This window comes from Xiphias gladius, chromosome 23, assembly GCF_016859285.1.
Source record: "Xiphias gladius isolate SHS-SW01 ecotype Sanya breed wild chromosome 23, ASM1685928v1, whole genome shotgun sequence".
Taxonomy (NCBI): domain Eukaryota; kingdom Metazoa; phylum Chordata; class Actinopteri; order Istiophoriformes; family Xiphiidae; genus Xiphias; species Xiphias gladius.
The window spans coordinates 2,957,695-2,980,753 of NC_053422.1; positions in this window are offsets into that span (position 1 = coordinate 2,957,695).

Here is a 23,059-nt window from a genome sequence, read left to right on the forward strand (position 1 = left end):
ATTGTAGAACAATCCTAAACTATTCAGACATTTGCAGCTAAAATACAGCACAAATCGGTCTGCTTGTGTTCCTTTTCAGTGGTGCTTGACATTAGCACTTGAGCTGCAAGAATCTACAGATAAGGTTATTTTGGCAAGAGTAAAGAAAAATATCAGGGTTGTATCAAAATGAATGAAGGACAAACATAGACATTTAAAATCACTGTGCCTCTGGTGTGTAAAATGTTTAGCGGTAGTGAAAAGTACACGATGAAAACGTGCAAAAACAACACATGTGTCTTCTCAGCATTGCTAAAATTCTTTACAGTCACACACTGACATTGGGACATAGTGCTCAGTTGGCTTTTGAGGTAGAGCCTGAATAGTGCTACAAATGATAATAGCTTAACAGTTCAGCAGCAGCAGCAGCATGAAGATGATGTTCATACAAGAGGAAAGCTAAAATGAAAAAACAAAACAAAAACCAGTGAAGTAAAATTACAAAACATGCCATCACTGCTCAAGTCTGTTGGTTTTGCAGCAGCAGGGAGCTTTGGCAGAGCTGCTGAACTGCTTAAAAATATCGGTAATGAAAAGTGACGCAAATAACCAGCTGACCTCTGCAGCTCTGACCCCTGGTTCACCCTGCAGCCCCCTCTGCTGCTGTCAGACATGCTGATTGGTACGCAGACAAGTGTTAGAATTTTAATGATGTGCAAAATCAGAGTGGGAAGAGCTTAACTGCAGCTCTGTTCTCCCTTTTAATAACATTATGTATTACCAGATTCTGCTTTGGTTTACGTTGCGACGTAAAGTGAGATCACAGCCGTTATCCCAGTCCTCATGATGATCAAGTCCTCCATCAAGCAGCTGAAACTCTAACACAGTCTGCATGATATAATACCTTTTCACAAACAATCCATCATCCTCGTAAGCATGGACTCGCATGCGAAGCAATAAATTGTTTTTTGTTCTCATCATTCTGAGGCTGAGCTGCTAATTTGTTTCCTGAATTTTGCAGAACAGGCTCTGGCTCTTAATGAGCTCTGGGCCTATCATTGAGTTTTCCCTCAGGACTTTAAAAAAGCTAAGAACAACAAATAAACTTTTATACTCTGCCGTTACTACTAACATGCAATATACTACTATTTACCTACTACTATTTTTTAACTGCTACTACTATTCTTTGCCATGGAGGTTCTATAAAAATGACTTAAAATTAGGCCACGGGTCGAGGAAAAAAATGATTATTTTCTGGTTTGCTTCCACTACTTTTCAAAGGATTTTATTTTTAATATTGTGACATAAAAAAAATTGAGGTTTTCACTGTTTTTCCATGAACTTGTGCTGTAGTTCAGAGTCAAATATCTCAACATCTAGTGGATGGACTGCCATGAAATTTTATACAGATATTCATGTTTTCTTCAGGATGATTTGTAATAATGTTTAAATCAGTGTCATCATCAGGTGAAATTTTGAATTTGTGCAATACTTGACGAAATTGTCGTAAATATCAGCTTTATTTTCTGTTTCGTGCTAATTAGCAGATTTTAGCATGCAACATGTGAAGCTTGACTGATGCACGTGGTGAACATTATTCCTGCTAAACGGCAGCATACTAACATCGCCACCGTTAGCATGATGCCATGCGGATGTTAGCGTTGAGCTCAGAACATCGCTAAGCTAAGGTTAGCCTCACAGAGCCGCCAACATGGCTGTATATCCTTAAGGGGTAACGTACCGGCGGCGTGGATCACATGTCAAAACACCTCCGCTAGGAATATCTTGGCCCATGTCATCTCACGATGATGTGTCAACAACTCGTCCTACTTACTGTTTTCAACTCCTCAGAAAAGGGACTTCTTTTTTGTTTTGTTCTTTTTAGTTGGGAATATTCTGTTTATATCGTGCACAAGGTGCGTGTTACAGGTGTAAATTGATGCATATAAAATGCCACAGTGCTGCTTGACACTGCCGGTGCGCGTTGCATGTTAGCAAGATGCATTTAGCTAATCTGCATCTGGCTCCAGCTCTGCAGAAAAACACATAGTGACAGCCTTGGTGCAGGTCCAGTCTCTCTTGGTGCTTTTTAATCATTATTATTTATAGTCATAAAAATGTCACCCAGATACTATAGGCTTAATGTGACCCAGGTCTAGTGCAATCAAAATGAATCCTGCTGACGTCCGTCCCTATGTTTTTCCAAAAGGTGCTACGAGTTTTCTCTTCTTGCATTTGCAGGCTGATTTAAATTTACACACGTGTAGGGTAATGTTTCTGTTTTCTCCTACTCTGTGAGACCTCTCACTGCTCCCACAGCTTCTCCATGAAAACAGATGGCTCTCCTGCAGACCAGCATCCCTCCTGCGTTTGCAGACGATCGTAAAATGAGCCACACTGGATATGACGCAGTTTCATCGGGGCCTGAATATCTTGTCATGCGAACAGCGGATGGTACGTGGAGCTGAATAACAATACGACACAATGTCAGGCAATGACAGACGTCTCTCCCGGGACCAGTAGTGTGACCCGGGAGATAGAGAGAGCGAGAGAGAGAGAGAGAGAGAGAGAGGGTGTGTGTGTGTGTGTGTGTGTGTGCTAGCATGCCTATCCTACAGTGGACCTCCCTGTCATAACATGCTGACCATCAGTGGACCAGTGGGCCGACAAGGGACATTCTGGAGGTCCATAAATCAATCTATAATTATTTCTAAAACTCCATGGAAACGTGAAGGAATAAAGCTGTGTCCCATCTGCTCCAAATATACTGCCTCTAACCGTGTTAACGAGTGTGTGGTTCAATCAATGAAGACACCAGTCCTAAGCAGAATGCAGATGTTTCTTTTAATAATTTAAAGATCTTTGGCATTGACCTCGTCAATAAAATCAATGCTTCTGGGTAAGGTCCTGTAAATTGCAGTCACTTCAGAGATCTCCCCTGGGGAGCCGTGGACGGGCCATGACCCTGGTGTTGGAGGAGCAGAGGAGGAGCGAAGCTGCATTCACTGCAGTGAAAGCAAAATGGTGTAACAAGTGGGGTTGTTTAAATTCCCTTCAGTCAACATGGTCACTTGTTGACAGACAAGCCTGCACACATACTGTATCATAGTGAGAATTTGTAATTGAGAGCAAATTAGATCAGATTTTTAATTTCTGACGTCTTTAACTAAAAGCTCCAGGGTTTTGACACTGAAAAACGATTAAGTTAGAGGTAACCTGTCGAGTTTAGTTATGTTTACATGCACTGTTTTTCTCGAGGTCTTACGAATATCGCGAGTGTATTTCCTCCCTCGTAAAAGACCCGCAAAGCCAATTTTTCTCATAATCTGAAAACCGCATACTTTACATTCATGTTTGCATGCAGCAAGTCTTCTTTCTTTTGCTGGCGTATTGCCATCCTGTCTCAGTAAAATACTGTGAAAGCCTTGGCGGGAACTGGCATCATGTTAAGCACTTGTGCAAAACGTAGTAGAGCATGCGATACACACAAAATAGACATTGCTCCATAGCGTGTCCACTGGTTAAAACCTCCAAGTGCTTTCAAGTTAAAATGCAAATATGCTAAAATCACTGGATTTTTTTTTTATTGGGGGGTGTTGATATAGAGCGGTAGTTTTGACCTCCGACTGAAAAGAGTGCGGGTAGGGTTAAAACAAAAAACCAAATCTCTGGAAATAATTTGTACTGGCCATTTGTGACATTTTCAAAGTCACAACACTACTTTCTCCTACTGCTAGTTTCAAGACGGACCCGTACAACAATATTGTCCACTAAAGTATTAGTATATAGTTCGAATTTTTATTAAATTTTTTATCATCCTCTTTCTAACGTTTCTCTGGTGAGTCCCCCATCTTCATGGAAGTGCAATGCAAAATTGCTGGAATTTAAAAGAACGGTCAAGAAATTGGGTCTTTTCACCGAAATATCGGTTCCTAAATTACCACCATCTTAGGTGCAAAGAATCCTTAAAAGATTGAGCAAACCACTTTAAGAAATAACCCAAATTCATACATTTTATTGGAATGAAGAGAGGAAGAGACTTATTTTTGTACAGTTGTGGTAGATTATGAGCTTTTGTTCCTACTATCAAACTAAATTGTAATAGTATATTTAGGCTGATAAGATGCAGATTTATATGCATTGAAAAATGTGGTTTATCATTACTGTCCCTTTGTCCTACATTTCAACTCTGCAGCAGAAGTCACAGAGAAGCGTCAGTCGAGTGCAGCAACAAGCCATTCAACTGTAAGCTAACGTGCATCGACAAAAATCAACAATCACATCTTACTGAACAAATATGGAGGATGTCTCGGAGCAATTCTTTTCAGAGGAGACAAACAGAAGACAGAGGAACTTTAATTCGTCTTGAAGGCTGCGAGTAAGTTCATGGGATCGTTGCAAAGGCAAAAAGCTGCTGGAAAGTAGCCTGTGAGCTAAACGAAGGCCCCCCGGGTCCCAAAGATTCACAGTTGCCAAGCTGTGACAAACCAGAGAAGGAGAAGTCAAAACGAATTCCCCACGCTGTGATTGACCCGCTCGCTCGCAAAACTTGTCGACTTGGCTATCGCCGCGTTAAGACAACAAGGATCAGACGTGCCTGGGAAAAGACATCTAATCACTCACTAAGAGAAGACAAAGCAAAAGGGCTTTGATTTATGAGGTTTGATGGAGCTTATCAGTGGTGGGCACACAGTGAGGAAACATCAAGTTGACAAAGTAAAATTCAAACTGGGAGTCATTTTAGGGCAAAATTACAGTTAATTGCCTAAAACCTTTTTTTGGAGTTTGGAAAGTTTGGCACCGTGCACGAAATTTCAAGGTGAGCTTGAACATCACTGTAGCCCTTTTGATTTCTTTATTTCTTTACTTTTATTTCCAACAGCTGAACTCTTGCAGCATCAGTCATCGCACTGCTGAAGTGACGGGCTCTGCCGCTCAGTACCACACACAGAGAGGCAGTTTATCAACTTACTGAAGCCTGCCGGCCACATGTGCTCATCATAGCTCCACATGAAAACGAATAAATATGTGTTAAGGGAAGCTGACACCCCATCGAGAATCTCGGGCACTGTCCACAAGCTACCTCTATTTAGACAGAAAGTGATATAATGAATAAGAATGTTGCTTTCTTAAAGCTGAGGGGATTGATTATTGACCACTACAGGTAAGTGGACCAAGCTGAAGCCACAACATCCAACACATTATCCCCTTAAAGAGTTGAAGCGCGGACAGTTGCCTATTTACATATCCAGCCTATATGGAGCAACATTTTCATTCATTTGGAATCTTGTTTGTCCACTGGATGAACGTAAGACCAATATTCCCTCTCTTTCAGCTCTGGTTTGGTTTATGTTTGGCTAAATGTCCTGCTTTCTTCATCAACTCATCTCTAACAGTGTCTACCTGCTGCTTGGTGCCGGATGGCCGGTGCCCTGTAGGTTTCCCTCAGCCGAAAACAGCAGCCAGCTCTCGGCCTTGATGCGAGTGGAGTTGCGGGCTGGAAAACCCAGACTGTGAGCTGGAAGAGGTTAAAAAGCTCCGTAGAGCTGCAGAGAAAATTCTGTTAGTCCTACCTATCACACATAGCTCTTCAACACATTTTAAAACGATCATTGATTGGCGCAGCTCAGTCTTTTCTAGTTGAAGCCCCATTCATTTAATGTTTTCAGTAAGCTTTTCTGATTTTTGTGTCTGATTTCGGCTTGTATTTATGTTGAGATTCAGCTTGCGGGTTTCTCTGTGGGTTTAAACCCTCAGCATTACCTTTCAATAACTCTTCATTGTCGGTGAAGGAGAGTGGGCTGAGGGCACCTGCAGAGGCTGACGCTCATCTGGGCAGATAGTACAAGATAAGACAAACTGAAACTTTAAGTCAAGTCAATTTCATTTATGCAGTAAAACCCGAAATCACAAATGTCTCAGAGGGCTTTAGTTCACTGATCCCCACTGGGAAATGAGATCAATTATACGCACTGGGTGCTGTTGTAGCGAAAAGTTATTGGGATTCAGCAGGTAGACGGAAAAGCAGAAAACTTGAGCATATACTGTAAGTTTGGAGAAGTCTACACAATCCTCTGTATTTATTGCTTTAATATGAAATATTTAGCCACTTTTTGTTTGCTTCCGTACACTCCATGTTGTGAAACATTACAGTCATTGAAGGGGATACTGTATGTGAAGAAGCACCTGTGAAAACGGTATCGTCCAGAAACATCCGTGATTCCTTGAATTAACAGATTTGTTACGGTGCCTCATATAATTCTCCTCTGTGGTCTTTAAAATAACTGATCCACCAGCTCTACCAGCAGCAGCTTAGCCCCCCCCCCGACTCTCTGTGTTCTGCACATGGACAACCATATTTGCCCTCCCCCTCCTGGTAATCCCCCTGGGACGCCCCTCACCTCCCACCCTCCCGCTCCTGTTGCAGCAATACATCGGATTGATCAGGGCAGATCCATGCAATTAGCCAGGAGTCGAAGCTTTTGAGTTAGTACCCTTCACGTCTAGAACTGCTGACTCAATGAGACACCGTCAGGCCTCATCTCCACCGCGGTGCCAAAACCAGCCTGGTCAGTGCTTTAACAGAGCTCATTAACCAGTGAAAAGGGGTCGTAAGAGTTTTTTAATTCACAGAGACATTTCTTAGCCCGGTGACTGTCCTGGCGGTTTTGAGTTCTTTTACCAAAGAGAAGTGGGTGTTGAGGTGGACAGCGGCAGCGGTGAAGCCAAAGGCCACGTACCAAAATAAAACTGACTTTAGGTTTGTAAGACCCAGTTTATTCTGACTCTGTCCTGGTTTCACTTTTTATTCACCGTGATCTTAACATATTAGAACTGTGTGCTTTCATGGTGCTTTAAGGCGGTTTGGATAAATATGGGGTTTTTCAGTTACTTGAAGGGAATGGTGTGGTTGGTTGTGGTACTTTTGCTGCAAGGTGAAAATAAAGAGTTTTTTAATTTTTTTTTTTTTTTACTTTATATGTTGTCTCCATTTTTGCCAATACTTACAAGAAACCTGCTGTCAGTCAAACAGTGTAGGACAGAATGTGGGCTGAACTGGTTTCTTCCTTGGGTTTTGTACAGTTGACGCTGTTTTCTAACTGTGGGGGCAGTCACCACTATGAGAAGATGCAGCTCTCATGTTTTTACGCTAAATATAAAGCCACAGCCAGCAGCTGGTTAGCTTAGCTTAGCACAAAGACTGGAAACAGGGAAACAGCTGTCCTGGCTCTGCCTACCAGCACCTCTAAAGCTCACTGATTAACACATTATAGCTCTTTTTTTTTTAATCCAAACAAAACTGGAGCACAGACGCAACACGTTGTGGTCTCAGTGGGGGTTGTGTGTGGGATTATTTCTTGGCCAAGAGAAGTAACTTCCGCTCTGCTCATAAGAAACTTATTGAGAAATTGTTTTCCGAGCCTTTCATTTTATAGCTTTTTGCTTTTTAGGATAAGGAATTGTTCTATATTTGTCTTATTGCCAACAATTGCCAGGTAAAGACCTAAAACAACAGTTTGTCTCTTAATACTTCAACTTCCCTGCCCCGTCTGTGGCTCTCAGCATCAAGCTCTTTGGTTCCTTCTGACGATGTCAATCTTTCTGTTCCTAAAACTGCTGGGCACCGTAGTGTTTCGAAGAAAGAAAGAAAAAAAACAACCACTCAATCAGGAATTAATTTGCTCGTTTGTATGCCCATAAACTGTATGTTAATGGTGTGGCACAGAGAAATAAAGTATAATCAGCTCTGGAGAATTGTTGTCATTAAGAAAAACATAGTGCGTCATCAGGCTGATCCATTCAGAAAAAGAGAAATGAAACGAAATTTTGAAGCACTGGGAAAGTAGGTGGGGAAAAAGGAAAAAAAGGAAAACTGATAAATACAGAAGGAGAAGAGCAAGAGGAAGAAAAGAATAGCTGCTTGACATCCGAAGTTCAAATCTGACTGGCCTTTCTGGAATTAAATTTCTGTGTTATTTAGACCAGCATCCCTCATCTGCTGCTGCTTTTAAACAATTTGCAGGGCTTTTACTGTTTGAGTGAGCTGTTAAAGCTAAGAAACATCACTCACTTAAGCTGCAGCTTGCATTCAAATGTTGGGGTTAACCAAGTGAACGGCTCGGACAAAAAGCGCATTTGGCCTGTAACAGCTTTCCGTGATGGGACAACACTGGAGAGAGCTTTTCTGATACATTAGCATTTATCATGTGAGTACAGATGTGCCTGAATGTGGATCACTTTTACCGCCATCCTAATACAGACAGGCGGAAAAACAAGCAGCAACAAAAACCCTCTGAAATATACATTTTGGAGAAAGCTGTGAATGGACAAAGTGTGGTGTTTTAATTTACCATTGTATTATTCCTGACAGTCATTAATTTGGTCTGTGATGGCCTCTGGAACGACCTGCCCGAGGAGTTGAAACTGTCGGTGAGTTACTGTCACTGCTTAAATCACTTATTTAACCTCAGTTTATGGACTTGCTTTCATGATAAAGTCTTTAATCCCTCTGTGCTTTATGATCGGTTTAACTCGTTATTCTAACTGCAGCATGTAGTATATTGCAGTCTTTAAAATCAGAGTGATATGTGTTTTTTTTGCCCTTCATATGAAAAAACTTTTTAAATCGAGTTGTGAAAGTGCTTTGTATGCAACTTAAACTTTTAATTGAGCATAGAATAAAAAATGTCACTAAATGTCTGTAAATGAATATTAAGTATGAAGCCTTGCTTCAAGTTCATCTTAAAGTCCAATGAGTTTCATTCGGGGCTGGTGAAGTGGGGGCGGACCACATAAAGGGCTGTAGCTCTGGCCCTGTTGATTTGATGCTGGTGTGAATTTCCTCAAGTCACATCTGAGTGTTTGGACTTAAACCTCACAGTCACAGCAGAATACTGGAAAACAGAGGCTAAATAATGAATAAAAATGGGTCACGCTCCAAACACTCACTTGCTGCTGCTGCTTTTCGTTTGATATTTCCATTCAAACATTCTTACTTTCACCTTCACACTGTAGGTTGTTGTAAACCCGTGCTATTCATACGCTCATCTCTGTTGTACTCTATACTTCATACATGCTCGTTACTAACTCGTCTTCTTCTCTTTCCAGTAGTTTTGTTCTTCCTCGTCTCTCTCTTCTCTCTTCCTGTCGCTTTCTGCAGGTTTTTCAGCCCCTGGTGCTGCAGACTCTGGATCTGTGACTGTAAACCACCTACTGCCCCATGATGCTGATCAACACCCACTGCTTCAATTATTATTTTTATCCTTTATTTATTTATATTTGATCTAATTATTATTATCATTAGTCCTATTATTACAATTATTAGTTTTATTATACCGTTTTATGTGGAACCAGCATTGTGCTATGTTCTCCTTCCTACCGCCCCATCTCTCTCCCACCTTCTCCCCAGCCGGTCGGGGCAGACGGCCGCCCCCCAAACCGTGAGCCCGGTTCTGTTCAAGGTTTCTACCTGTTAAAAGGGGGCTTTTCCTCGCCTTTGTCGCCAAGTTCTTGCTCACGGGGGAACGTTGGGTCTCTGTAAATAGAACTATAAAGAGTCCTGGTCTAGACCTGCTCTATGTGAAAAGTGCCCTGAGATAAACTCTGCTATGATTTGGCTGCTATATAAATAAAATGGAATGGAATTGAATCAAATTGAAAAAAAACTGAATATACAATTTGTATTTGCTGTATCATTTACTATTTGCTGCTATGGTGGCTGAATACACCAATAACGTTTAATCAAATCTATGGGTGGGCAATATAGATACCGAAATACAAAACCCCCCATATATTGTTATTTAATACTTAAATATGTATTTAAATACCTGTTGGTTTAGCTGAGAAACGCCATGTCACAAAGCTTAAAACTGTTAAAAGCTGCTTTTTCTAAACTCGGGAGAAGTTGACATTTTGGAGATGAATGGTTTTCTTGACGATCTGTCATTGATATATGTCATAAAGTAACTTTTAAAAACATTTAACCATAAAAACAGATAACCAAACGGTAAGTATGGACTGAATCACACTGATGCAAACATAGTGTAGATCCACTAATGTTATAAAACAGTCCCTCCATCAAAATCAGTCAACTCCACTCTAATTGATCATCATTAACAATGAGTGTTGTTCGCTATTGTTTGGTCTCAGTGTAGGAACTCTTCAGCGCAGTTAGAGGTCAAGTTAGAGTTGAGTGAGCTTAGGAGAGGAACGTGGAAAGAGATTCAGAGGGACCTCGGAGTCCTCAGTGACAATCAGCACCACGGACCCATTTAGCATTCATGTCATTACAGAAGTGTCTCAGTCATCGGTAGCGTACTCTCAAGGGTGTGTGTATATAAGTGTGAGAAGGCTGATAAAAGCTCCATCTCTCCCTCGCTCTCCCATCACACTTTACTCATCGTCGCAAAGACATTGTAAGTGCAGTGCAATCGTGTCGCCATCAGTGCAGAGTAAATTAGTTCTGAAAGCGGTAATTTTTCAGTTACGCTGATTTTGGCGGCAGTGAGAGCCCTCCGGTCGTTCTGCATTTTGGCCTCCGGTGTAGCGGGTTGTTACCACGTCCACCGGAGGTGTAAACATTTAAATGATTTCTTCTGGCTTTGCATTCAGCAGGCAGGTTGTTTTTGCCCGTGGTGAGATTATACAGAATATCTGCGTCGCGTTAAACGGAGTTTCAGGTTGCGTGTTCAGACTTGATTATCGTCCTTTGGCTGGTCACCAGTCTGAGAAACCAAACAGCGTGTTTGTTCTAAACATTTTGCCAGCAAGAGGCTTACGTATCTTACATCTGTTAATCATGATAATTACCAGGCTCAACTATAATTTTAGCCTATATATTAATTTGGATTGCAATTACAGGATGTACAGCATGTACACTTTGCAAAAGGCAAGATTATGCTCCAAAATGCATCTCTGAAGAATTATGTCCATATACAACCAAGCTGCTTTCCCAGTTACGTAGCCGCTGGCTGGATTACATTCAGAGACGACGTTTTTTGGGGGGTTTTTTGTGCATGAAAGAATGAAGCGATGGATTCATTAACGGCAGTGATCCGCCAGGAGGTGGTTGGGGTGGATGGAGGGTGCACAATCGTATCACACCGCAGGCTAGGGTCCACATCCACAGTCCCCTCTGCGGTTTAGTCAACAAAAGCACTTTGGTTGAGGTCGAGGAAAGATCGGTTAAATATAAATGAACACATTGAGTCTGAAGTCTTTGTGAACTTGTTCCTGCGTTAAACCAGACCAGGATCTTTCCCGGACCTTGACCAGGTGCTGTGGGAGTCTGAACAGAACCATGAAACAGTTGAGTCACTATAGGTGTATACTTTACTGCAAGATCAGATATTCTGGTATACAATGAATTTGTTATCTGTGAACAATTTACTGGTGTGTTCAGTACCATCACGTTTGGCCAGTATGAAAAGTAATTTCTCTCAAAATACTGTACATATGGCACATGACACGACTATTATATGAAAGAATCCGAATCTATGGTTTGGGATCTCTGTTCTAACTTCCCTGCCATGGCTTTACGACCATTCCCACCCTATAACATGAGTCTCCATTTCCGTCAGAAAAGAACTGGAGTTGCGAGGGTTTTGTTTGAGAAATTGAATTGGCTTCGTTCTGCATGACCGGACTCTAATTCCGCACTACAGAGAAGTAAAAAATGGAAAAATTGGACAAACACTGGCGTCTAAATCTTCGCAATAAGGCGTTAAAGGAATTAAATTCGCAGAGGCCTTACTCAAGCAAAATAAACAAACAGTAAACCTGCCACTTTCTTTTACTTACAATATCACTGGCACTCAGTGTTTGTCCTACAGCAAAGAAGCATTTTGGAGATGAAAAACCTGTTTATTTGATTCATGACATACTGTGTGGTGCACATTTTAACTCATTTCTATATTCTTATGTCTTTTAACAAACCGATTTGGCTGAGTCTTGTGTTGAAGACCCCCCCCCCGCCCCCCCCACACACACACACACACACCATTTCCATTTTCCTCTGCTCTCTCCTGGACGAAAATATCAGGGGAACTCAATCAGTGTGTGATAGTGAAATGCCACTGAGCAGGGCTGGAGGGAATGCACCTGAGAGGCTCAGTGATTTATTGCGAGGCAAAGCTGAAGCCAAGTCGCCAACTCTAATTAGAAAATCCTGTGCAGGCAGCTGAGTGCAGCAGCGAGCCTTAAATCTCAGAGCCGTCAGCCTCAGACTGCTGCAGCATCCCAACACAATGTGGAGGAAAGATCAGTCCTTGCGTCAGCCCGGCCAGCGTCCCTGTTTCACGCCGTGTGCACGAACGGTAGCGGGCACGCGGTGCGTGTTCGTACGTATCGTTGTGTGTTGGCACGAGCTTACGCGTGTGCGTTTGGTCTGCATGTGTTCACAACTGAATGTGGCCCTATGCATCTCCAGCATGTGCCTGCTTACATTTGTCTAAGTGCATGTATGCGCTTGCACGTATGTGTTGCTGCGGCCCTACAGCCTACGTTAATGATGAGCTGAGCAGCGACGTCAGGTACTTGGGATCTGTAGCCGGAGGAAAGTCGTGGCACTGTTCAACCTAAGTCTCGTTCCTGATCGTGGCCATTCTGATGAGGGGGTCACGCTAACCACCGATGTAGGTGTGGCCGGCTGGACTCAGAGACGGGGGTCGGAAATTATTTATGTACGACCGTGGTTTATTTGGACACCGCGATAAACGTTGTTTTGTCGAAGTCCGTGTTTCTACAGTCGAGGTGATAAAGTACAAAGTTAGCGCGACCCGTCGGTCAGAACTGATACAAAAATTTTAAAAAAATATGTTCATTAATTCATCTTTTCTTCATTCTATTTTTTTTTTCCATATATAGTACGATCTAGTGAAGCTGATAGGGAGCGAGGCATGAAAGGAAAAAAAACAACAACAAGATAATTTCTAGGAGAACAGGGTTGAAGGGTGAAAGGAGGATTTAGAGGATAATTCTGGTTTTGTTTTGCTGGATCTTTTACTCCGGGTTGCAGGCATTCTGACTAATGGACTAACGCTATCTTGTAGAGATTTGGGAAAGTTCACAGCTTTACAGCTTTAAGTTACAGCTTCCGGCAAAACAACATATATCGGGGCAGGAAGCCAAAAGCACCCTAAAGCTTTCCAGAATAAGCTTTTTAACAGTTTCACATAGGCGGATTCAAAATCTCTGAGTTTGACCGCAAGTAAACCCAGAAACTACCCCCTGGCTTGGCTATCGCAGTAGGCTACTGCTTACCAACCTACTGAGGGGGCACCGAGCCTCCTGGCCACAATTATCAGAGTAAGACTCAGGTTGTAAATGGTGGAATTTTCCTTTAAGGACTGGAAAAGCATTAAGTTATATTCAGAATCTCTATGTTCAGTTGCTTCGCCCTCCAATGAGAAGAAATAAACATTTCACAAAAAAAAAAAAAAGATACATTTCAGTATTTCTGTGAGCGTGTGTGAACAAATGTGTGTGTAGTGAATGTGCGCCCTTGTGTGTATGTATATATATCTGGTTTTTGTGTGTATTCCATCTTGGACTCCAGCGCAGCGCCCCAACGCTTGGATGAAGCGAGAGAAAAGGCCACGATTCAGGTGATACACACGGCGTCTCTCATTGTCAATCCTCGGTCGCCCACTCACTCGCACGCTCACGCCGCCTCGCACACACTTCTTCGCTACGGCCACACACCCAAACACAGCCCAGACTCTCCACGGCTCTCTGAATGGCGGCAAGACTGGAAACTTGGCAAGTCCGCGAAATATTATATTCAGGGATGTGTTGACTCGCGCACGCACAAACAGACTCACACAAACACCCGAACAACATGGCTGACAGCCCGTCTTCCCACTAAGAAAGAAAAGCGGTGTCAATGGAAGCACAGCTCGTCTGCTGAATTGTGTTTTGATGTCCGCTGGCACGCAGAGAATACATTTAAACGTCTGTCCCACTGCAGATACCGAGCGTGCGCGCGCACACACACACACACACGCCGGTAATGTCACGTAATGGTCCAATGAATGCAAATTACAGCCATTTCTCTATTCAAAGTCGTGCTTATCAGAGCTGCTCATATATTTATACCCCGGGATCAGAATAATGTTTATTCAACATGAGAGTCGAGCCAACAAATCACCTCTTTTATTATTCTGAAGATTCATTTCAGTTGTATTGGGAAGCCTGAAGTAGTGAGCAGTGGGTGAACAGTGAAGCACGACCGGTGGTAATATTATTGAGCGATATTGGCTGAGTTCGTTGGCATACATCTGAAAAGACAATGCAGCACTGCTATTTGATATTCTGCATTTTTCCCATGTTCGTACCTTTTATATGTTTTGTTATATGTTGTATCAGTGTCTTGTAATATTTAATCTCCGGTGATGTTTGCTTTTCATCACTGTCTCAGACGACCGTGTATCTTGTCAGGACTCACTACGCGTAGAATTTGAAAAGTTCTCATTTCGGCAGCCCCCGGTGGTCACATCAGAAAAGACACTGGGGCAGACATACGACCACCTGCTTCGATCCTTCACGGACAGAAACTTTCAGAATAATGTGAAAATGGATATAATGACTCAAAACCTCTACACATTGTGGCCTTAATAGTATACACAATATTTTGGCTAGCATACCCACTACAACTTTGTTTATACTCATATGTAATATAATATAAATGACGTATAGCACATTAACGGGATCGATGGTCAGATGAAAACAACCTTTCCCAAACCTTAACCAAGTAGTTTTACCGACAGGTGGCCGGTTAGAAAAAGCTCATATGAGTCTTTTTTGTAAGATTGTTTTGGAGGGCACCGAAAAGCTACCTAAATAATATTGGAGGACTTGATTGAAAAGATTTGTGATTTACAGTATTCCTGTGCTGTATAGGATCTTCCTGTATTAGTCTGTACAGCAGATTCCCAGTTGAATCTCTTGGGACCCCAAAACGCAGCATTTCAAGAAATTTCTCTCTGAAGCGCACAAGCTCCTCTGCATTCAGGTGCTGGAGCCACATGGGCAGCGTTAGGTGTCACGGCTTTGACCTCTGACCTCCATACACCTGGCAGCTTGTAACATTGCTCATGTAGAAAGTTCAGCATGTTTTACTGTTGCACTCATTACGATTCAGGGTATCGGTTAAACACCTGAGACAGACGAGGCCATTTAAAAAATGCAAATGCTCACCTTGGATCAGCCTGTTAACACGTTCCCTCTCATCTGCATTCATCCACCAGCCGGCTCACCTGACACAGCACCGATAATATCTTTATTGTCTGTCACAGTGTGACCTACACAGAGCTAATTCACAGCCGATTATGCTCTTTTCCCAGCTGTCTGTGTTAATTAATATGAGTTGCATGGTGGAGACTGGTGTAAAAGCTCCCTTTCAATTATTCCTCCTATTCAGTCCTGCTGGCGCTTCACTTTTCTTGAATATTACACTGTAGAGGCCAGTGGGTATTTCTGAATTGTAAATTAATATGGAAGATTGTTGTTCATTTTATTCTACCTCCATCTTCGTCCCTGTGGTGTTTCAGCAGAAACACACACACACACACACACACGTCAATCAAAACAGTATAGCTGACAAATTGACATCACTGTCTTTGGATTTTTCTGGTATTTTGAGTTTTTACATAACATAAATAGGATCTTCGGTTAAACCCAGGATTCATTAATTATGAACGACACCAAAAAATTCCTTGTTATAGTTATCCAAAAATGTACCTGAATAGTTCATGGCTAAAATGCAGACATTTTGATGTGAAACGGTTTTCTGAAAGGAGGGTTTATGACTTGTTAAGAAAAAAATATGGGCGAAATATTTTTCTTTTTCCATCATTGACCAGTCAGATCAGAATTGAATAAAAATATCTCTCATGAGACATGCACACAAATAAACGCTTCGAACAAAAGTGAAATGCCATTCAAACCACGTAGAAAGTGTTAACGGTGTCATCACTTCAACTCTCCAGACAACCGTCAGTAATGCTCTTCAGTGTTGAGCAGCGATTCCCGTTAAAGGTCAGTCTGTTGCCCTTCAATGTGTCAGTGTGTCGCGTAGTTACTGCGGGTGTGAAGCTGGCTTGTGGGGAGAGTAAAAGCTAGCGTTCAGCTTAGCGTTGTGTCTTCGCCATAACTGGTCTCCGTCCTGCTCCTGTGTTTCTTCTTCAACGCATTTCTACCCGCATGAAACTGCTCTTGAATTCTCAGAAACTGACGTCAGCGTTGAAGGTGTTTCTGGTGCAGATCTTCCCCTGGTTCTGCACAAAGAGATCATTGCTTTATACGGACTTTGACTGATTCAGTTACAGTATATTTTGTGCTTTAGTATTCCATACGAAGACATACAGCTTTTTAAGAGTTCTCCTGCCATACTGGTCTATGGTATCAGATTTCCATGTGATGGTTATCATCTCCATGCTCATAATGAAAATTTGAAAACTGTCTGTGTAAGGAGGATTAACCAGCCGATATCTATCCGGGGCAAATTAATTCCTTCTCTTGGTTTGCTCAAATATTCAATTGATAACCTGAGTCTGGCTCATAATCCTGAGTATTGAAATTGAAATTTGAAAAGAAATAACCGTTTGACGGAGTCTTGAAAGGCGAAATTTAAATCTATCCTAAAATGAGAAGGAATGATGGAGCAGTTTTCAGATCAGAGAAGCAGGCTTGTGATCAGAACATCAAAGATTCTGGATCTGTGACGTTCTGCATCATTTGCATTGCTTTCTTCAAGTTCAGGGAAAATACTAATAAGTCTATGAACATTTGTGCAAACTTGCTCAAACTTTCTTATGAAACTGCAGAGACAACAACAAAAAGTGTTAAGAGAAGGATCCGATGGTTCTTTCTGTGCAGCACAGAATAACAACAAAAGCAAGAACAGGTGCCAGGGGTGAAAGCGGAAGAGTGAAAAGATGGGACAGAACAAAAGAGCGAAGAGGACAGAAAGACAAGATTAGGACATCCCTGACTGGAGGAGTAGAAAACAGGCAGGAAGCACTTTCTTGCGTTAACATGCGGTTGCTGTCAGCATTAGTCCTCATGTCCACCATGTCCCAGACCCTACACACCCGGTACCCCTGCTTGGAAGAGGGAGAGATTATCATCTCTGTTCCTTTTTAGTTTGCAGGGTGTTCGAGGTGTGCGTTCGTGGGTTAGCATGTGATGTGCCTGTATGTGTTTGGCTTTGGGTTTGGAAAACGATGTGCGCGTGCAAAACTTGCGTCCCGCAGTGTAAAGGACTGATATTGGATCAGACCAATTTTCCCATGGCAACATACAGTCTCTGCCCCGTCGCTCACAGTCAGACTCTTTCACAGAGTCAACAGAATGTGTTTTTGTGAGTGAGCAGTACGCACAACCAAGCTACAGAAACATAGATAAATAGACAAACGTATGAAAAGCATCACAGGGAGTGGAAAGACATAAGTTTGACGACGTCGTTGATGACGACAGGGAAGGATTGTGGTTTCAAAATACCTGTATTACACGTACCGGGCAGCAACGCGTGGCCAGCGCCGGACTCACATTGTGCCTGCTTGAGTAACGGCGAGAGCGAGGGCGGCCGAGCGCAGCGTCATCTGGTGCATCCGCACCGACTGGATTTCACCAATACAACCCAATCAGTTTCGCCCTTGACACAGCAGTCCAGGCTCAAGGTTTACTTGCTAGCTTTTTCTGGAGCTCTCAGTCTTGTCATTCAGATGGATCTATGGATAGAGCCCAGTAGCTCTATAGTAGCCCTTAGCACTGAACTGTGATCAGTGCTCGCACTGCTGATTATGTGTAGGGAGCCTCAAATTAATTAATGGGAATTCATTCATATAAATGCAATGTCGTACCAAGTGACAAACCCGTGTGTGTGTGTGTGTGTGTTTGTGTGTGTAGGTTTGCATATTCATGTTTATGTTCATGTGGCTGTATTTCTGATTCTGCATTTTTGAAAACAAGAATATATATATATATATATATATATATATATTCTTTGCCACATGACATAAGAGCAACCCTTATTTGCCTGCAAGCACATGAGGGGAAAGGGTGGGAGGGAATGTGTGTGTGTGTGTGTGTGTGTGTGTGTGTGTGTGTGTGCGTGAGCTGAAGATACACTGAAACGTCAGCTATTTTCAAGAGTCCAATATTTTCCACCACAGTCAACAGTTGCCTGGAGGCACAGAGGAAGCTCCCATTTGGCTCTGAGTCTCTACTCCCTCCTTCATAACCCAACAACTGTAAACACACACACACACACTCACACACACACACACACACATAATCACACGTATCCACTAATGCACACACATCCTCGCCTCCTTGGGTATAATTAAGTATTTGGAGGAACTGCAGTCAATAAAACGGAGAACAGTTGTCTCTTCACTTTGATCAAACCGCCGGCTGACGAGTCTCTGGTGCACAGTACAGTTTATTTTACCAAGTGGGTTTAAAAAGAGGAAGAAACACACACACACACACACACACACACACACTTCAGTGTGAACAAAAAGGATTAAGTCTGGTACCTGGAAATGGTTCTTTACGCTTAGGCCACAGCAGAAAACTTTAAATTTGCTCCCCCATACACTCACTCTCTGAAAGCCGGGTTGCCAGATTTAACATCACCGATTAAAGCTGCACATCTCGTAAAGCAGGTAAATTATGTCACTGTGAATTTTCCTTCAAGATTTGGAAAGATTCTGAGTAAATTTCAGGAAGTATTCAGGTGATATGGAATACCGCATTTAGTTTAGTGCCAGAGACCTTCACTTACCACTGCTCACTGTCCCTCTCACTCTCTCCTCTTCCTGTTTCGGTCTGTTTGAGGAATCTCTCTGAATAAATAGTTTGACCCCTTGACCCGGCCCACGCACACTTAGTACAACATGGCTCCACGAGCAGAGTCTTAATTTAATTCATCTGCTCTGAATTATTCATGGGAAAAGACACCACACTGCAAAACATCTTCAGCAAGCGTGCGCTTGTGTTTGTGTTACACCTGTGCTTTATCAGTTCATATGGATGTGTATGTTCAGTGTGCGTGTATGTGCATGTGAAATCTGTCCCTGTTTGCTTTCAGGGATCCAAGTAAATCACATACTTTCCTAAATGAGATCCTGCCTCTCCACATTACCGAACCGAATCCTTATTCAAAATTAAAACCGTCACAGTTTTCGTGTTGCTGCTGTCAGGTTAAAAAAGCTTTTATCTCCCCTTAAGGGAATTTTTTAAACTGTCAAAAGAAATCAGCGATCACATTTATTCAGACTGTTTTTCAGGCCCTATTTGCTCATAAAATCCTTCTCAAAACTACCAAGTTGTAGTGACACTGTCCACTGGATCATAGTTCCAATGTCTATTACTGTACCTGATGTTTTATCCAATGTTTTCTAGGACTCTTACATTTGTTTTTGTTATTTATTAGACTCTTAGTTGCTTAATAGTTGGTCGTCTTTAATTTTGCCCTATATGCCTTTTCTCTGCTTGTCCGGCTGTAGGTTTTTGTTTTTCTTCCTTAGGTTTCTCTTGAAAAAGATATTATATGTTTTGTGATCCAGCTAACACAAGGAGAATGCAATGATAGCAACTAGTTGGCAGTTAGTCATGGCAAACCGGAGATCTAGTTAATGCATGTACTGTATGTGGGGATCCTGGGAAAATTAAAGTTGCACAAACCGACTGCGGACAAACCGGACAAATGCTACATGTTGCACATGTAAAAATCTGTCCAATAAAGCAACATGTACTGAAGTGAACACGTGCTAAACGTTTTGAACTTACGTCATCACCAGAGTCCGTACCTTTTTATACTTTTTTCTGTCTTCTGAATGTTCTCTGGTGCGGACAGCTGCTTGGCTTTTCATGCACCTGTTACCAGCAGATGCCGAATGGCGGGGCTCTGACCGAGGTGTCTCCTTCATGGAGATTGATACCGGGCGTTTTGCAGCAGCTGCAGAAAGCGATGCCCTTCGCCGCATCTGCATAGGGCTTATCCGTGTCGAGCCACGCAGGTCACGACGACTAATGAAGCCGTCGAGGCAGATTTTTACAACAGAACCCCCGAAAGGCAGTGGAGGAGCTGCACCGGGTAACTGTTTGTCCTTCAGCGTCCTCTGCTGCTCTTAGCTTTTAATAAAAAAAAATGGAACTAAACATCTGAAATGCAAAACTGACCCTGTGTTGCCTCACTTGACTCCCTCTGTGTCTTCGTGCCTCCCGGTGAAAATACCTGTTAACGGATACTGACTGTTGCAATAGCTGTTTTTTCACAGCAGGCATTTTCTCATAATAGGAAAAGCAAAGGTGTTACTAATAATGTCAGGAGTGGCTCCGTTCTATTCAAGTGTCCTAATAAGCCATGACAATGGGACAGTGAGCCAGCATGCACAAAATCGGGATCCTGAAACTGATGCAGGTAAATGGAATTCAGCCATTATTAATCTTATTACTCGCACCTGCACTTGTCCTACTGCAACATGCCAACCCCATAGTGGCCTATAACAATAATGGGTCTAAGACTGACGATCATTGTGTGTCGTTGCAGATCCTTTCAAGACCCAACGTCTTGTCACGATGTGCTGTTCTGTTGAAATGTTAGTCTTCAGCAAAATGCTTCAGATAAACCCGGCGGTATTCTACAAGTCTCTCCTGCTCCCACCACGACTTGCTAACTCCTTCATTTGATGTAGACTCCATTAATCAGATGCTGCAGCGAGGGCACCGCTATTGCCCAGTGCATTCAGCAGCAGTCTGAGAACTTGCCACATGTAATTTTATATGGTGGCAGAAGAACTGGACTCTTTCTTGCACGGTTTGATGGTTATTTGTTTACCGTTGGCCGAGCCGATGAGAATGTGTGTGATTTTTAAGAGATTACCGTTCAGTTGAAGAATTAGCTGTCACACAAATGAGCTTTGTGCATGCATTTGAATATTGATGGTTTAGAGTGCATACACCTACTGTCTGTAACCAAGATTTGGCAGTTCTCAGTTTTCGGTATTTGGCAGCATTTTGTTGCGCTTACATTTGATGTCATGGTCAAATTCATAGGAAAACACAGAATCAATACATTTTCAATCAGTTCTTCAAGGTAATGGGTGAGTTTATACTGCATGCACTGACTTCTGCATCAGCATCTGATGCCAGGCATGTAGAGGGCTACGTGAGTCAAAAAATCTCTTTTATGATTCATAAGTACTTAGATCACCAGGCCCCGAGTTATTTTAGGGTAGAAAAGCTTCCAGACGTTGAAATATATCAAAGTGGAACTCAGACAACTTGAACTGACAGATGCTGACACGGTATGACTGTTGTGACAAAGTAATGCTAAAGTCACTGCTAAATCTTCTGAAACTTGACTTATTTAATGTTTACAACTTCCCCGTTTACGAAACCACCCGAGACTGCGGTGTTTATGATACCTGGGCCAATTCTCACGACAGACTTCTACAGTAATAATTATCTCCCGCAGACAGCAGTCTGACTGGCAGTGTTGTATGGCTGGCGCAAAATGATGAAAAAGACAGTATCCCAACAAAAGGCTGAAAGGCCTCTGCTGGGATTGGCAGCAGTACAGAAAACTGGCAGCAGTACAGGAATACAAAAGCAAGGCTTCCAGTCTACTTGCTTCTGCACTGGGCTGCAGGGTTGAGATGAATGATTATGAGGTTTGTCCACTGAGAGACGTCACTGGGAGTTGAGGTGATTGATACATCTTGGTGACTGCATAAGTTTTCGCATGATGCAGCTTTTCAACCAAAAGCTGTACATGTCTTACACTACCATGGATTGGTTTTCCAACGAGTCCTATAGGTTTTTAGACTGATTTCCTAACTTTCTGCTTCAGTTAATTTCAATACGCTTTCAACTTGCAAACCTCACGGTGAACAGCTCTCCACATATGGAATGAAGCCTGCATGCTAGTTCAGGCAGATAACTGGAGTACACCGTTACACCCCCATATGACATATCAAACATACCTTCAGTTCAATTCAGTTTTATTCATATAGCAGCCAAATCATAACAGAGGTTATGTCAGGGCACTTTTCACATAGAGCAGGTCTAGACCGAACTCTTTATAGTTCTATTTACAGAGACCCAACATTCCCCCTTGAGCAAGAACTTGGGGACAGCGGCGAGGAAAAGCTCCCTTTTAACAGGTAGAAACCTTGAACAGAACCCGGCTCGTGGTGGGGGGGCGGCAGTCTGCCCTTTCTTTACCACGACTGCTGCTGCTGCGCTGCTCATCTGAAGGGGCTGTCGTATCTTCTGCAACCACGTGCTGCCACTGTGGCCGCAGTTGATATTTCACTTGTAAGCCCTATCTCCGCCCTGGCATCCACAGGGAGGCTCTGACCTGAAATTTACGCTAGATATGAAATGTCAGCTTCAACCTGCTACAGAGGCGCCCACTGATTCAGTCCACACTGACTCTGACCTCTACTATAGCTGTCCTCAAAAAAAATCTATAAACCTGCCATAGCTCTATATGCCCAAAGTGAAACCGAAGAGCTCACAGTGCAGTGTACAGGTCCATGTTCAAATATCCCAGCATTGGGAGCTCCGGCAGTGTGCTTTGAATGGCTGCCTATGGGAATGACACTTCACTGAGTGCACAAGAGAAAGGAAAACTAAACTCTGAGTGTAATAAAACAAAGGGATCTGTGTGAAATACAGTAGATTCTACACAGGCCTTTCTCTGAGTCAATGTAGACTGTTACATTTGTAGAAACAGAAGCACATGCGCTCTGCTCTGTGAGATGGATGAGTGACAGAGACTGATAAGATGCTTTAAAAAGTCTCGGTGTGTGGACGCTCTCGAGTCGTTCCCCTGGGCCGAGTTATCATCGTCACTCCCCAGTCTGCGCCGCGCCGAGCTCGGTGTATGCCTGTGGGGAGCGACAAGGTCAGGGCCTAGACACCAAATGTCAGCTCTGTGCATGCACAGTTGACGGAAATATTCTCACGTTAAAGTCAGGTTATGATACGCATCTGGGAACGGGGTCTCTTTTCTTGTTGCTAAACAGCAAACTTGAATCCAGGAGAGGATTGAGTTTTCATTATTATT